This window comes from Lactuca virosa, chromosome 6 (assembly GCF_052849685.1).
Source record: "Lactuca virosa cultivar CGN04683 chromosome 6, Lactuca_virosa_CGN04683_v6, whole genome shotgun sequence".
Taxonomy (NCBI): Eukaryota; Viridiplantae; Streptophyta; class Magnoliopsida; order Asterales; family Asteraceae; genus Lactuca; species Lactuca virosa.
The window spans coordinates 51,613,918-51,631,294 of NC_136431.1; the positions used below are offsets into that span (position 1 = coordinate 51,613,918).

General features: G+C 36.5%; 1 long non-coding RNA gene across 1 annotated transcript; it reads right to left on the reverse strand.

The window, feature by feature from the left end:
* Window positions 1-436: 436 nt before the first annotated feature.
* Window positions 437-2,497, reverse strand: LOC145118706 (uncharacterized). Its single transcript, XR_013713421.1, has 2 exons — window positions 1,449-2,497; window positions 437-877 (listed from the first exon to the last, which is right to left on the reverse strand). It is a non-coding gene; the product is annotated as an uncharacterized LOC145118706 (long non-coding RNA).
* Between the last annotated feature and the right edge of the window lie 14,880 nt (window positions 2,498-17,377).

The window sequence follows — 17,377 nt, forward strand, 5'->3', positions numbered from 1 at the left end:
TGTTTGTTTTTTTACCTTCAACTTTTTAATTATAGTTTATTGATTTTTAACTATATCCATGGGTTGTCTAACTTAACAACCTAGCTTGTTAACTTATACAACTTAGGGATTTAATGCATAAAAAATATGTTCTTGTTTTCATGGACGGAGCATATATAGGGCCAGGGGGGGGCTGTGGCCCTCCTAATTTTTTTTTATATATAGTCCATAAGTATTGAAAAGGTTACATATTATGCCCAAAACTATAAAATTTGACTTTGCCCCCCCCCCTGTTCTTCAATTTATATACGTATTCTATTTTCGGCCCCCCAAATTATAACTTCAAGCTCTGTCACTGCTTGTTTTAGAGGGACAACTTTAGAAACAAACAATGTTCCAAATTGAAACTGCGCTACATTTAATGCACAAAACTTCTACTAAAAATATATAGCAAAAATGTTAAACAACCCCCAAATTTATAATTTATTTTATTTCAAAAGAGGATCCGACATATGAGACATGCTGTTACAATTAACATTAAAAACTTAATAATAAATATTATTAACAATAGTGCATCTAGAAACTAATGGAAAGAATCTTTGGAAATTAGACCTTCCAATTTCCATTATGATCAAAAGCAACAAAAATGAAAATACAAAAAATGTTCAAATTAATACCCTAATCATAGCAACCAGTCATGTTTGTTTGTGTGAGTATGTGTGAGTGTAAGTATGTGCGTGTCATTATGACTTTTCTCAAAGAACCCAAATAATACTAAAAGACATAAGAAATAATACCTCATTGACACAATTGCAAAGCAAGCAATCCTCTTTCTCACTTTGCATTCACAAGGTCCTCGCTTTCATTGTATCATAAAACCCTCAACCAACAGAACAACCTGCAAAATTTACAGCAATGGTCAAGTCAAGAGGATTACATTACTATTTACAGGTTATACGATTTATTTAAGAAGTGAAAAATAAAAAATCAGAGAATAATAATGAAAGAGCTCATATTAGAAATTTGACAAGATACCATGAGCATTTTAAGTTCTTACATTAGATTCATAAATACTAGAGTCTAGAGTGGGTGTCCATATAATAAGCAACAGGCATGTAAGTTATACAGTTCAACTAACATGCACCTAACTTATACATTAACTATTAGTCTGTTACATTAAAGAGCATAACATAGTACTTTCGGGAACTAGTTTCCATAAGAACACCAAAATATTTGTCCTACATAGAACATACACTATCAAATTTTGCATAGTTTGAGTTTCCCTAAGTGGTTAAGATGTATTCATGCAAGACCTGAAACCATTTACTTCTGGGATGACAATTGACATGTAATCTCATTGAAAGATTATTCTATTAAAGCCTACTTTACAGAAACATAACTTCTGGTTTTGGTTACTATAAAAATCATGAGGGAAATAATGATTACGAGGAACTGAGGAAGCAATCTACCTTGTTCACTGATGTTGGTTGAAGATTTTTCAACTCAATCTTCATCAAACTTTCAGATCCAAAAGCTTCCTTGTTTGAATCGCCTTTTTCACTTCTACTTTCCACTTTTAACACAACGATTTTCTTATTCCTTGGATCTGTGACATTTGCGAAATCATCATTTGGACTTCGATTGTTAAACGTCGTTTCCGGAAGAAATGAACATACGGTGTTCTCCATACCAGAACAGATCGTAGATCTTTCTTTCTTTTTCTATTTTTAGTATAGGTGAACCAAAACTATTAACATTCGGATCTAGCGAGATCTTCATGATTGACTATAACGATGACTGAATCATCAATCGGATTCATAAAAAAGAAAGAAATTGATGAAGATTGAGCCATCGATCTGTGAGAACAGGGATTGATTCATAAAAAAGAAAGAGTTTGATGAAGATTGAGCATCAATCTGTGAGAACAAGCATCAATTCATAAAAAAAAAAAAAGAGCTTGACGAAGATTAAGCATCAATCTGTGAAAACAACTATTGATTCATAAAAAAGGTAACAGCCTGATAAAGATTGAACATCAATCTGTTAAAAACATGTACTGATTAATAAAAAAGAGAGCTTGATGAAGATTGAGCCATCAATCTAGTACAAAAATTGATTCATAAAGAAAAGGTTAGAGCTTGATGAAGATTGAGCATTAATCTGTGAGAACAAGCACCGATTCATAAAAATAAATAAATAAATAAGAGCTTGACGAAGATTGAGCATCAATCTGAGAAAACAACGATTGATTCATAAAAAAAGGTAAAATTGAGCATCAATCTGTTAAAAACAAAATCAATCTAGAACAAAATTTGAGTCATAAAAAAGGTAAGAGCTTGATGAAGATTGAGCATCAATCTGCGACAACAACAATTGATTCATAGAAAAAGATAAGAGCTTGGTGATCTTCTGTAAGAAGGATGGACTAAAAAAAAATAAATAAATAAATAAAAAATTGCTTCGAGGAAGATTGAGCCGCGTCAATCTGTGAAGACAAGAAAGACCTAAAAACCTAGGATTTGACGAATGTGGAGTCCTCTCCTACATTCCCAGCTTATAAAGAAAAAAATTCCAAGATATTTTCCAACCATTTCCTTTTTTTCTTTTTTTTCCTTTTTTAAGTTTTGAATGTTTTTTTTAAAACAAAATGATGGATATATTTTGCTTTGGTTTTTATTTTGTTATCATTGAAGTTGTAAAGAAAAAACGATTAACTTTAAAGTAAAAATAATATATATATATATATATATATATATATATATATATATATATATTAGAGGGGCATAACGATAACGATAATGAAATGGTTTTCGATGTAGTCGTCTATAGGATATATCTATTTAGAAAGATAAACAAACAAAAAATATGTTGTTTGTTTCCGTATAAGCAACCAAATCATGCATAATTAGACACGATATATCATCGACAAAAAAAAAATAATGAAGTTAATAGGTTAAATAATATGGTACACGACATCATATTGAGAATATATATTAATATGATTAGAAGTGATAACATGTTCAACGTTCTTTCGGCATATCGCATATGTAAGTTTTTATTTTTACAACATTAATATGTTTATGATTATGCATCCATGACAATGATCACTAAAATAGTAATAGTTTAACGAGTGATGTTCATATTAAGGAGGCCGATATATTTCTTATCAAAGATATAAAAATATCTAATAATAGATTCACATCCAAAAGAGTGTTATGTGATAAGGATCCAAGATACCGAATAACTTAGTAAGTCGGCTCATGTATATATTTCAACGATCAAATTGGCAATATATATATATATATATATATATATATATATATATATATATATATATATATATATATATATATAATTGGTTTTCAAATAAAAAAAATATAATCCTACGAAGATCATGTCCACGATTTTAGCTGTAGGTTTATGTGGTAAGTGTAACAAGTGTTATACTCGTGTGTCGTTTTAATGCATCGTTTTAATAAAGTATACACTTATTTGTTAAGAACTGTTTTTAGATGTCTAACACCTTGATCATAGTATTTCCCATTTATGCCTTTAATATGAAATATATTTGAAAAGTTGGTCTCTTGGCTCCTTAAGTGGAAATCGCGGGTGTTCCTAGTAAATTGGGCGTACTCCAACTTATGTCGGGTGTATGTAGTTGAGGGTCAAACCCTAATTTTTAGGGTTTGAGCTATATTTAAGCATCATTGTTTTTCTAAGACCTCTTCCCTCATCATCCTCCATCTCCCAAATCGTTCCTTGCTAACCTTAACCCATTGTGCGAGCATTTTTAGCTTAAAAGTGTGCTTTTGGTAATCTTGAAGGAAGAAGAAATAAGTGGAATCAACTTGGAACCTCAAGGCATCTTGGATTCAGAAGTATCTTGCCCTCAATCTTCATGGGAGGATTAAAGCTTGGATCTTGATGTGTCATTTGGTTACATCTTGTTAGTCTAGAGGTTGTATGCATTTTGGTCCCATAGTTTAGTCTAATGGAGTATGAGCTACTCCATGTCCTTGAAATGTAGTTTCCTGTAGTTTTGAGCTTCTAGATTCATAAAAATGAGAGCTTGGACACTTTCATTAATCCATGTAAGAGTTTGGGAGTTTTTGGTGACTTTTGGACCAGGGGTTTGAGTTTTTACCCACTTGAATGCATGCAAATGGATAAAGTCAAAGACTTTATCTATTAAGACGTCCCTTGATGTTTGGATCTGAAGTTTGGTGATTTGTCTTAACGAAATAAGAGCTTAATGGAAAAAAGTTGAGGTTCAGGTACGTTGCAGGAGGTACAAGGGTTCGAGCAAGTGGTTTGCGAAGGCACCCTCTACACTAGGCGTACAGGGGAGTACGCAACGCAGGGCCTATAGCCTATCCGGTCGTCCCCGGGTGTCTTGGCCTACAACACAAAGCATGACCGCCTCAGCCCAAACCAACATGTCGATATATGCAACAAATAAGCATGAACACAAAGCCGGTAAATACAGATAATCATACGAATCTAACATATCACAACAACATAACAACATACAGTAACCAGGATATCAATTCAATGGGTCGGCTTTGGTGCCTTCGACCCTTAAGTACATTGAGGAAACCTCACCTCACAATCTGACGAATAACTGATCAATACTCTGCTCCCAAATACTGGCTCAACCCAAATCCTAAATTTCAAAACATTTCCATTCTAAATTAATAACATTTCCCCAAAATACCCTTGGTCAAAACTGGTCAAAATCAACAAGTCAATCGAGTCAACACAACTGAGTCAACTCGGCCGAGTCGACTCAGGCTTCGTACGTGGGGCGTACTCCGGAGGTACGCGGGCGTACTTGAGCTTTGACCGCAGTCGGGGTGGTTGACCATGTACGCGGTGCATACTCCAGGTTCCCAAATCCTCAACAAGAGCTTAATGCATTAAGCTCTCACGTCTAACTTTCTGATCCAAGGCTAAAATACCATTAATAGTCATAAAGTTTCCAACTTCATGACTTTGCATATCCACTAAGTGCTTAATACACAAAATCTTAATCGCTTAATGCCTTAATACCTTCTATAGCATGCATGGAGAAAAAAATTAACCATCAAGACCACATTTTTATGACTCAAGACCCCTCATAAGGTCTAAAAGGACAACTTATTTGGTCAAGAGCATGCCATGCTCAAGAATCACCATATTTGGGACTTGCCCTAAAGGAACAAATAGCTAGATCTAAAAGATTGAGTGATCAAGTTATGAACTGTAACAACCCGTTATTTTTCTAGTCAATAAAAGTCAAACCCCTTTTTAATAAAATTTCAAATTTTATTTATTTCGTTAACTTCATAAGGGTTAAAACATGTTTTAAATTATATAAATAATGTTTATAAAAGTATTTTTATTTTAGGATAAAAATACACTTAAAAATCAAAAACTTGTCTTTTGGAACCGAGAACCTCGGACCGAAAACCCTTTTCGGCTGAGAACCCTCTTTCCCGCCGAAAACTCAACCGCAATATATATTCATCCCCGAAAAATAAGTCATTTTCTCACTCATTCACTAGAAAACACTCCCATTTTTCTCTCAAGTATCATCCAAGAACATTCATACCTTCAAGAAAAATCCTTCAAATCTTCATAGATTTCACCAAGAACACCAAGAACACTCTTCAAATCTTTAAGCTGGCCGAAAACACCCTCTTAACCGAGAACACCTTAGAACCGAGAACCTGGTCCTCGGTTAAGGATTTAGGACCGAAATCAAGGATTTCGGTGGAGCCTTGACCGAAAACCCTCCTCAACACTTCATACCATTTTCGGTAATATTTACAAGAAATTCCCTACATAAATCAAGTGTTATCTAACACTTTAATTTATTATTTCACTAATTTAAATACGATTACGTGTTTAAATAATATTAGGATACCGTTATTTCACATACGCTAGCCCGAGGATCATCTCAACAGTTCCGGTATCCAGACTCTAACACGCATTATAGGTGAGTTCATACCCGTACGTCTTCACTATTTTTCAATGTTTTTAGGGGGGAGGTACAAGTAAAACACAAGGACTCCCGTGTTAATATTCAAACGATTTTCAAAACCTTTCTACTATTGATTCAAACTGATTTATCACTACCATTTATGAAAACATATTTATGTATATTTTAAACCCTTTTTGTAACATGTCGAGCAAAAGGGTACTTTTTACGAATAGCTTACTACTACTTCATATACACAGTTAAATTGCAAAGGTTTTCAGTACATTATAGAACAATACATTTAAACTATAATTGGTATAGTTTGTGAACTACTACATTATTTTACTATGTACAAGAACCGATACAAGAACATACATCCATACTATAATAGGTAGAGTTTGGGAAACACTACTCTATATTACAAATTCAAGAACACTATTCAGAAAAAAAGGATATAAACTATAGTTGGTATAGTTTATGGAACACTACTTTAATACATTAATTCAAGGATACACTACTAAATAATTACTTAAGTATAATTATTTTATATTACAAAGTACATTACTACAAGGAAATACATACAGTTTCAAGTACAAGAGAACACTACTACACTACGCGTAAACTAGTAAATACAGGGTTGTAAGGCACTACTTCAATTGTACCCCTCAGGGTACAGGTCTAAGTCCTATACAATATAACCAGAGTCTCCTGGAGGGAGAGCGTGACTTTGTGTATAGATCTATACGGGATTGACAACCCCGCACCTAAACTGTTAGCTACATTTAGGCTAGTAGGTCTGGGGTGACAAACATCATAACATTCCGACGCCTGAAGAACGTCGTAGAGGCCACTAGTAAGTTTAGCATGGTTATATGAAACTCACAATGGTATTAACTAAAACATTTGTTTACGGGATTAACACTACTTCAATGGTTATATTTTAAATAAATGAAACTACAGTACACTATACATTACAGATGATAGTATCTAGGCATACATACCAAGATTTTTCATATAAACAGTACACTACGATACATTACTACTAGTGTATAGATCTATACGAGATTGACAACCCCGCACCTAAACTGTTAGCTACATTTAGGCCGGCAGGCCTGGGGTGACAAACATCATAACATTCCGACGCCTGAAGAACGTCGTAGAGGCCACTAGTAAGTTTAGCATGGTTATATGAAACTCACAATAGTATTAACTAAAACATTTGTTTACGGGATTAACACTACTTGAATGGTTATATTTTAAATAAATGAAACTACAGTACACTATACATTATAGATGATAGTATCCAGGCATACATACCAAGGTTTTTCATATAAAAAGTACACTAGGATACATTACTACTGGTCGTATCCAGGTTATTCATACAAAGCTTTCATAACAAACACTACTACGATACACTATTTTCCGAGTATAAAGTACACTAGTACTACATCCAGTTTAGGGGAAACATACATTATATGGTTTTATTCACTAATAATACTGCATACACTACTACAGAGTACAGTAATAACATACATTTTGGACTTATGGTCTAAGGCTACAATTCATTTACTAAGAAAATATTGGATTTTCTGGAGGAACATACTAATGATTTCAAAGAACAAAGACAAGCTTTTCATCACAAAAACATGCTTATGAACTCACCAACTTAAATGTTGATACACCTTAAAAACCACTTGTATTCTCAGGAAACCGGTAGATAGGTACACCCGCAGGTTTTAAGAAGACGGAGCTTTTAGAGTCGTGTCTTTTATACTTTCTGTCACACCCCAAAACCGGAACGACGAAATCGTTCAGGGGTGGAGGACGTCATGTTTAGTATCACAAGATATGTATACAGTAAGCAAGTAATGAACAACCATTTCATTTAGAAAGAAAGTGTTTACAATGTGTGTGTTCACAAAACATAGAATTCATAAGCAAATAACAAAACAAGACTTGAAGCTATAATGCTCCATCTTCTGAATTCCCAGCACGAGTACCTGTCTAATAGGCTCCGGAGAATACAAGTTATTTGAAAGAGTTAATCAACAATTAAGCTGGTGAGTTCATAAGATTTTTGTGATGTGAGTAAGTTGTAAAATGTAGTTGAAAATGTAGTAAGTTGAAAGTTCTGTTTAGAAAAGTTTTCATGTTCCTCTAGGAAATCCTATATTTCCTACTTTAATGAAAGATAAGTAAAAATGACTCTACAATCCCTTCTATGAGTACTAAATGGATACAAGTTATATAAATATCAGAGTAAACAAACAATCGACTGTGCGCATCTGCCCTAAGCCCACAACCAAACAAGGAACAGAAATTAAGGCGGATAGCACACATCTCATTGGTTGTTAGATCATTGTTGTATATAACCCTGGTGTATTCACTTGTTACTGATGGAGTTAATTGTAATGGTTCCTTTATATTTAATGAAAAGATTATTTAAGAAAACCCTTATTTCTTATAATAAAATGATGACCATAGTGACTACTTTTATAATAACTTAGTTTATACTGGATATATATATATATATATATATATATATATATATATATATATATATATATATATAATATCGGATAGAAAGTTAACTGGGTGAATCTGCCCTAAGCCCACAACCAAACAAGGAACAGGAAGTAAGGCGGAAAGCACACATCCAACTACCTATTGGGTATTAATTATATATAACCATGATGTATAAACTAAGATATTATAGAGTTAATCACCTAAGGTCCTTTAAGTTTATATTGGTTTAATAAAATGGATTAAACCCTTTACTGGGAAGTTTCTAGTTTTGTATACCAAAAGTTCTGATTTGGAAAGTATGTTTTGTACTAGAAAACTGTGCATTGACTCTGTGTCTTATGACTTGAACCATACCTGGTACCCTTATGATGTCTTAATGTATACTAAGCATATATATATCTAGAATCGAATAGAAAATAGATTGGGTGGATTCGTTCCAAGCCCACAACCAAACAAGGAACAGGAAATGAAGCGGATTGCACACATCCTATTACCTGTCGGATCCTATTGGTATATACATATCCTATGATGTATACATTAAGGAATCATAAGGTTAGCATTATGGTCCTTTCTATTAAACGTAGCCTTCTACCAAGGCATCTACTGTTATGTGCTAGACTCGACTGTTCTATTTGTCGTTTTGTAAAAATGTAAGTTTTCCCTAGTTTATAACTATCTTAAGTCGAAAATAGTTTGTATTTGTCTTTCAAGTGGTACTGTCACTTTATGAAAGTAATGGGAAATGTAAGTACACAGTTGTCGTTTATAATGACATGCGGATGTACTAATGACCTAAAACATGTTTGTTTCATTAAGGTCATAATGTGAAGGCTAGTACCCCTACTAAACGCTCTCCCTGTCTAGAGATTAAGGGAGCCAAACGCGACCTCTGCAAATTCTTGCAAGCCATGTAATTCACATTTTATATGATCATGTATACCCAATATAACTATCACCTTTTGTTTAAAACAATGAGTTAGTGATTCATTGGTATAATTAGATCATGTATGTTCTCATGCTATAGCAACCTAGTATGTTTGATCTGAATGGTATTGTTTGTTTCTCATCATAGTATTCTTTCTGTATGTTATGTTTGTTTCTCATCATAGTATTCTCTCTGTATGTTATGTTTGTTTCTCATCATAGTATTCTCTCTATATCTAGCATGAACTGAACCCTTAAACTATACCCCTTATAGTTTACTAGTAATTTACTTGTACTGTTGTTGAAAAGACTCATTTTCTACGAAGTTATGTTGATACCTTTAAACACGGAGTTTTGTATAACTATGAAGTAACATAACTTTAAAAGAGTTTTTGAAATGTTTTGACAACTTATAAATGACATAAGTAACATTTTGAAAGATGTTCATAACAAACAATTACACAATTATCATTGTGTTCAACTTGTATTCCCCCCCCCCCCCTTAAAAGCATTTAAAACAGTTAAAAGATTCATTACGGGGTATGAACTCACCTGATGTGGGTGATTCAAACGAGTATACGTGTAAGGATGAGAAGTTCCATGAATGAAGTCACGAGACACAACAAGTCCTAAATGACATATATTGGCATATATTGGCATGAATATAGTGTTTATAAGCAACTATATGAAAGGAAACACGTTCCAGGACTAGGAAACACTTTGACCAAGTGTTGGAATCACATGTGATTCATCAAAGGAGAGTGGAATGACACTAACATGAGTTTACTACCATGGGTTTACGGCCAAAGGGAGTTTACGGCCGTAAACTCATGGTCAAACTTGCACAAGTGTTGGTATGAAGGCTAGGGAAGCTTTAGGGACTTTTGCTCTTCATAATTATGAGAAAGACCACCTCTATTGAGGCTTTTGATGAGTTTACGGCCCAAAAGTTTTTACAGCCATAAACTCATGGTCATTTATGTATTTGATAGAAGTTTAAGGTCCTACAATCATCAAGGAAAGTTTCTAGTTCACTAGCTTTGCATCTAAGAGGTTTTATGGCCCTTACATGTCATAACATTGAGTTTACGGCCAAGGAAGATATTGGGCCGTAAACTCAAGATGTTCTTGGGAAAATGCATGTTTCAAGGGTGTGATTCAAGGCTTCCTAGTAGATATGAAGTATAGGGAAGAGTACTTACGATTTAGAAGCTTGAAATGGTTGATATTCGCCAAGAACACTAGTGTGTGTTCTTGATGTTCTTGGTGAAACTTGAAGATCTAAGAAAAGAATGATTTATATGGATGAAATCATGGAAGGATACTAGATTAAGAGATGTATCAACAAATCTAGGAAGAATACTTACATCTTTTGAAGATCTAGGAAGGAAATCTTGATGATACTTGAGAGAGAACTCGAGTTCTTGGGGTTGGAATGCAAGAAATGACTAGAAATGACCACGTATCATATATATACTCATGAGTTTACGGCCACATGAGTTTACGGCCGTAAACTCATTGCTTTGTGGCCGTGAACTCCTTATGATGAGGTTAAGGTTTGATTTCTTGGACATTGTCACTAGCAGGTATATTCTAACACTCATTCCTTAAGTGTACTAGGCTTAAAATTCCTTAGAATGACCTTTAACCGGGCTAGAACTCATTATCAATGAGTTTGACACTCAGTTGAGTTGATTGACTGGGCTTTAAAAGTAAAAAAATTTCGGGTTGTCACACTTTCGTTATACTTTTTCATGTCATACAAACTATGTATCGAACAAATGTAAATACTTTACTTATCAATGTAATGGTTATGTTTGCTTTGATTACTATTATGCAATTGTTGTGATACTGTACATGACGTTCTTCGCCCCCGAACGTTTCCGTCGTTCCAGTTTGGGGGTGTGACAGATTGGTATCAGAGCATTGTTTATAGTGAAATAAGTATATCAAACCTTGCAAGATATACAACTATAAACACTATGGGGCCGAAGTGTTCTGGACTAAAAGTATACTTTTAAAATATAAGTATTTTACAAGAAGTATATGAATATGCATACACACTAGAAACAGTATCACAATAAGAACTACATAAAAGTATTTGGATGTTGGACACTACAGTTAAACCTGGATAGTTATGTAATCATATTTGGGATAAATATAGCCTGATCAACTATATTTATTTGAGATACGACCAACATGTGTTTGGGAGTGATAGTGGTATTGCAGCTAGTCTAAAACTTACCAACAATATATACAAGGGAAACTCTAGAACTAAACATAAAGTTAAAATAATATAGGAGTATTTTATGGCTCTATAACACTATACAAATTTGTTACAAGTATTACTAAACCTTACAACTGTATTTGCGATTGTCTACTTATTTTAGTAAACCTCGATTGTAAATCGTTGATAGAACACTATAAAAGTCAGGTTAGGATACGTTTAGGAGTAAGGTATATCTTGTTCAATATCACCTGACTCATGACCAATATAGAGGACTTATCGTCATTTCCTATTGAATCTTTTTAGAAAAAAATGCCTCCAAAGAAGTCCAACAGAAAGAAAAACAACCCTCCAACATATCCACCGCCGCCACCTCCTCAGTATAACCCTGTTGTCTTCCAAGCAGCGGTGACAGCCGATGTGGCTGCTGCCATGTCGCAGATCCACGCAAGTGGTACTAGCAGGGCGGGTAGTTGTGACAACCCTTACAATCAAGGAGATAGTCACGGGCACCCAAGAGAGTGCTCCTACAAGGACTTCACGAACGCTAAACCCAAGTCCTTCGATGGCACTGGAGGTGTCATTGCCTTAACGCGTTGGTTCAAGAAGACCGAATCAATATTCGAAATATGTGCGTGCCCCGAGTCTAGCAAGATGAAATTTGTTGCATGCACGTTCACAGACAGAGCCCTCACTTGGTGGAACAGCCAAGTCAAGTCCCTAATCTTCCGGTAGCCAATGCTATGAGTTGGGATGATTTGAAAGAACTAATGCTAGCAGAATACTGCCCGAGGGGCGAGATGGAAAAACAAGAGCAGGAGCTCTGGAGTATGAAGATGAAGGGCTCCGATATCGCTGCTTACACCACTAGGTTCAGTGACCGGCTCTTTTGTGTCCCGGGATGGTCATCCCGGAGAGTAAGAAAGTGGAAAGATACACATGGGGATTGACTCCACCGACTCAAGGAAACGTCCTAGCTGCCAATCCACTTACTTTCGATAGTTCAAAGCATTTGGCGCAGACTCTAATAGATCATGGGGTTTGCCAAGACTCCATAACAGCCATTCCCGAACAGCCCAAAGAGTGTGGCAGCAAAAATAAGTACTGGAACAAAAGAAAGGGCCAATCTTCATAAGAGCCCTCAAAGAAACAACAATCAGTGGCAGTCCACGCTGCTACCAATCCAGCTGTTGTTCCTACTGCACCAACACCTCCCAGTCGATATGCTGTAAATCTACCGCAGTGCAACAAATGCAACTTCCACCACCAAAGGCCCTATCGGGAAATTCAATGCACCACCTGCAACAAGAAGGGGCATACAACCCGCTTCTGTAAGACCCCGATGCAGCCTAATGCCTAGACCCCCGGAGTGGGAGTAGGCCAAGCCTGTTATGGGTGTGGTGAAACCGAACATTACAAGAGGGATTGCCCGATAGCAAGAAATGCTGACAACATAGGAAGGGTGCTAACAATGGGTCAGGAGGAGGCAGTAGCGGATCCCACAGTACTCACGGGTACGTTCCTTCTCGATAACTCTTATGCATGCATACTATTTGATAGTGGTGCGGAGAGGAGCTTTCTTAGCCGTAAATTCAAACACTTACTCAAACACAAACCACAACCACTAAACGAAACATTCACTGTCGAGATGGCTAACGGGAAGAAAGAGTGCACTAACGACATATTCATAGGTTGTACCCTCACACTAAACGACTATTCTTTCCCAGTCGACCTTATGTTGGTTTCCATAAAAATCTTTGATGCCATCGTCGACATGGACTGGTTAAGTCCCCATCGTGCTGACATCCTTTGTTACGAAAAATCCATTCGCCTCAATCTGCCAAATGGTGAAACCCTCGTTATCTACGGTGACAAACTTAGTTCGAACCTTCGCATCATCTCATGCATCAAAGCCCAAAAATACCTGCGAAAAGAGTGTCACATATTCTTAGCCCATGTAGTCAACGAAAAACAAGAAGTAAAAGACCTCGCGAGCATCCCCGAGGTCTGTAATTTTCCTTACATTTTTTCCGAAGATCTTCCAGGAGTTCCTCCTGAACTCCAAGTCGAGTTCCGAATCGACTTAATTCCTGGAGCTACCCCCGTAGCCAAATCCCCGTATCGCCTAGAACCAGCAGAAATACAAGAATCATCCAACCAATTAAACAAAATACTCAGTAAGGGATTCATCAGACCGAGCTCTTCACCCTGGGGAGCACCGATCCTCTTTGTGAACAAGAAAGATGGATCGTTCCGCATGTGCATTGATGATAGTTTCATTTTACTTACTTCTTTTTATAGTTTATTTTAGCACATTCCATCTCATTTTAGTTAATCTTCATGCATATTTTGTCTTTTTGTTATTTTTCTCCTCTACCGGGTGCTTTCCAGTCTTTTGAGTTTATTTGCAGGATTTATCGAAGACTATTTGTCATTGGAGGTATGGAAGGAGTGCGGGACTTTTGGAGCCTTGCGGTTTGCTTGTGGACTTGAAGTGGTGCGATTGAGCTTGGTGTCAGCATAAACAAGAAATCAAGTTGGACTTAATTTCTGAGCGAGAATGATGATGAGGCGACACAGACTCGAGCTATGGAAGATTGATGGAGCATTGGACCAATCATTGGAGGCTTTGGAATGGCACAATTGGGCTCTCAAGAGTTATGCATGTGGGCTGAAGTGTGAATGAGAAGATTGGGCTAGATTGTATTTTAAATGGTCCAAGTCCCACAATCAGCGAGACCCACGCGGTCCGCGTGGACCCATACGCGGTCTGAGTGAATCGTGCTGAATTGATCCCGCGTTTTGAATTGTTGACTCTATTTGTCGAAAGTTGGTGGGTAGCTTTTGTGCAACTTTTTGAATCCGGAAATGAGCCTTATTTTCTGGAGATTGGAGGCATTATTTTGAGGAAACACTTGGAGAAAACCACTGTTTTGCTCTCAAGAACATTGGAGAAGAAGTTGAAGAATTGAAGATTGGTGTTATTTTCTTTCCATCTTGCACTTAGTACAATGTTTGGTACCACTAAAATTTCTTGTATTTCCTTTATTTTGGCCATGCTTGGCTAGATTTTCACTTGGTTGATTAGGGTTTAATCCCATGGATGATTGGTTATTTTGAAGACTATTATTAACTTCTGTTTGCAGTTTATGGAAATGTTTTCTAGTTAAACTTCTTGTTATGTTTGTTTATCTTTGATCATGAGCTTGGATGAGTGAACATATAATTTTTGTTGATCAATTTATTGGTTAAGTAATGGACTTTGAGGTTGGTAAGCAACAAATGGTTTATATGTTTGTTTTCGTTTCATTTAAACCATGGGAATGTTTCCTCCATAATGATAATGTAAGCATTTGATTATCTTATGGATTTGGTGACTCTTAGAACTCAAAGCTAATTGATTTTCACAAGATTACATGCTTCATTGATTTTGTGACTTTAATTAAGGGAATGTGTTAGAGCTTCTCTAATCATTTTAATATCTAAGAAGAGTTGAGGCAATTTGTGCTTATGAATTGCTATAGCCAAGTTAAACCAATTCACAAGTGTTATTATGTTTAGTCTAATGATAAGTCAACCATGTCATCCATGTGGTATATCCGAAAATCAACTAATCTTACTTCATTGAATTCAACCAAAACTTTTACTTGTTTACTTGTCACATTTACATTCTAGTTGGTTTTAATTTTGTCAAACAATCAAAAGAATTTAACCCCCCATGTTTTACTTTTATTTTTGTTTTACAAGTACTTGAACGAGTGATTTACATAGAGATTTAAATTGAACCAATCTCCGTGGATACGATCCCTTTACCACTGTACACTATTTTAGTGTGTAATATTTAGGGTATTTATTTTGTTGGCCTCGACAACCACCAATAGACTAGCACGAACTAAACAAGCTTACCATTAAGAACCGATACCCTCTTCCACGAATAGACGACCTCTTCAATCAACTCCAAGGAGCCAATTACTTTTCAAAGATCGACCTGAGATCGGGGTATTACCAATTACGAGTCCATGAGAATGATGTTCCCAAAACAGCCTTCCGAACTCGTTAAGGTCACTACGAGTTTGTAGTAATGCCCTTTGGTCTAACCAATGCACCCGCGGTATTCATGGATCTAATGAATCGGGTGTGCTGACCCTTCCTAGACAAATTCGTGATAGTATTAATAGACGATATACTCATCTACTCACGAAGTGAGGAAGAACATAGCCAGCACCTAAGACAAGTCTTAGAAACTTTAAGGGCAGAAAAACTTTACGCTAAATTCTCAAAGTGAGAATTTTGGATTAGGAAGGTAAATTTCCTTGGTCACGTGTTTAGCGAAGAAGGAATACACGTGGAACCTTCCAAAATAAAGGCTATCGAGAACTGGTCAGCACCCAGAATGCCAACAGAGATCCGCCAATTTATAGGACTTGCTAGCTACTACCGCAGGTTCATACAAAACTTCTACAGAATTGCTAAGCCTCTTACTCCTCAGACTCAGAAGGGTGTAACTTTTAGCTGGGGAGAGAAACAAAACAGTGCATTCCAAACACTAAAGCAAGCCCTATGCAGCGCGCCTATCTTTTCCCTTCCCGAAGGGACAGAAGATTTTTATGTATACTGCGATGCATCCAATCAGGGGTTAGGCTGTGTGCTAATGCAGCGAGGAAGAGTTATTGCCTATGCCTCGAAACAACTTAAGGCACACGAAGTCAACTACACCACTCATGATCTTGAGTTAGGAGCTTTAGTCTTTGCATTAAAAATCTGGAGGCATTACCTTTATGGTACCAAGTGCACTATCTTCACCGACCACAAAAGCCTTCAACACATCTTTGATCAGAAGGATCTTAACATGAGACAAAGACGATGGGTAGAACTACTCAATAATTACGAATGCGAAATTCACTATCATCCCGGTAAAGCCAATGTAGTAGCTGATGCCCTTAGTCGAAAAGAATACTCAGGTCGTAGAGTGAAGGCACTAACCATGACAATCCATTCACATCTGTCCACACAGATCAAAGAGGCTCAGCTGGAAGCCTTAAAGTCTGAAAATGTGGCAGATGAAGCCTTAAGAGGAATGGAGAAAAACTTAGAAATCAAGGGTGACGGAGTCCGTTACTTCATGAATCGGATTTGGACCCCGAAGTTTGGTGGCTACAGAGAATTTGTCATGAATGAAGCCCACAAAACTCAATACTCTGTTCATCCAGGTTCAGACAAGATGTATCTGGATCTCAAGATACTTTATTGGTGGCCGAACATGAAAGAAAAGATTGCTACCTATGTGGGAAAGTGCTACGGGGATCCGGAGGTTGAACCCGCTTCATCAAGTGATACAGAACCCGATTCTAGTCCCGACCCTCGCCAAGAAATTCCCGAAACACCACCTCTACAACAAAATCCACCCATTATCGAACCAATTGCAATGGCGGACGGAGGAGAAGTTCCCGAAAGAACTTTGAGGCAAATGATGGAAACCGATGTTACACAAACTCCAACCGGTATCAATTACCCGGTTTTGGAAGGAGGTTTGGAATTGAAGTCAAGTTTAGTCCATCACCTCCCAACTTTTCATGGATTGGAGAATGAAGACCCACATAAGCACTTGAAGATGTTCCACATTATTTGCACTAGCATGAAGCCACAAGGGTCAACCGATGACCAAATCAAGCTAAGGGCATTCCCTTTTCATTGGCCAATAGAGCAAAGGATTGGTTATTCTATCTTCCCCCAGGGGTTGATCAACTCATGGACCGACATGG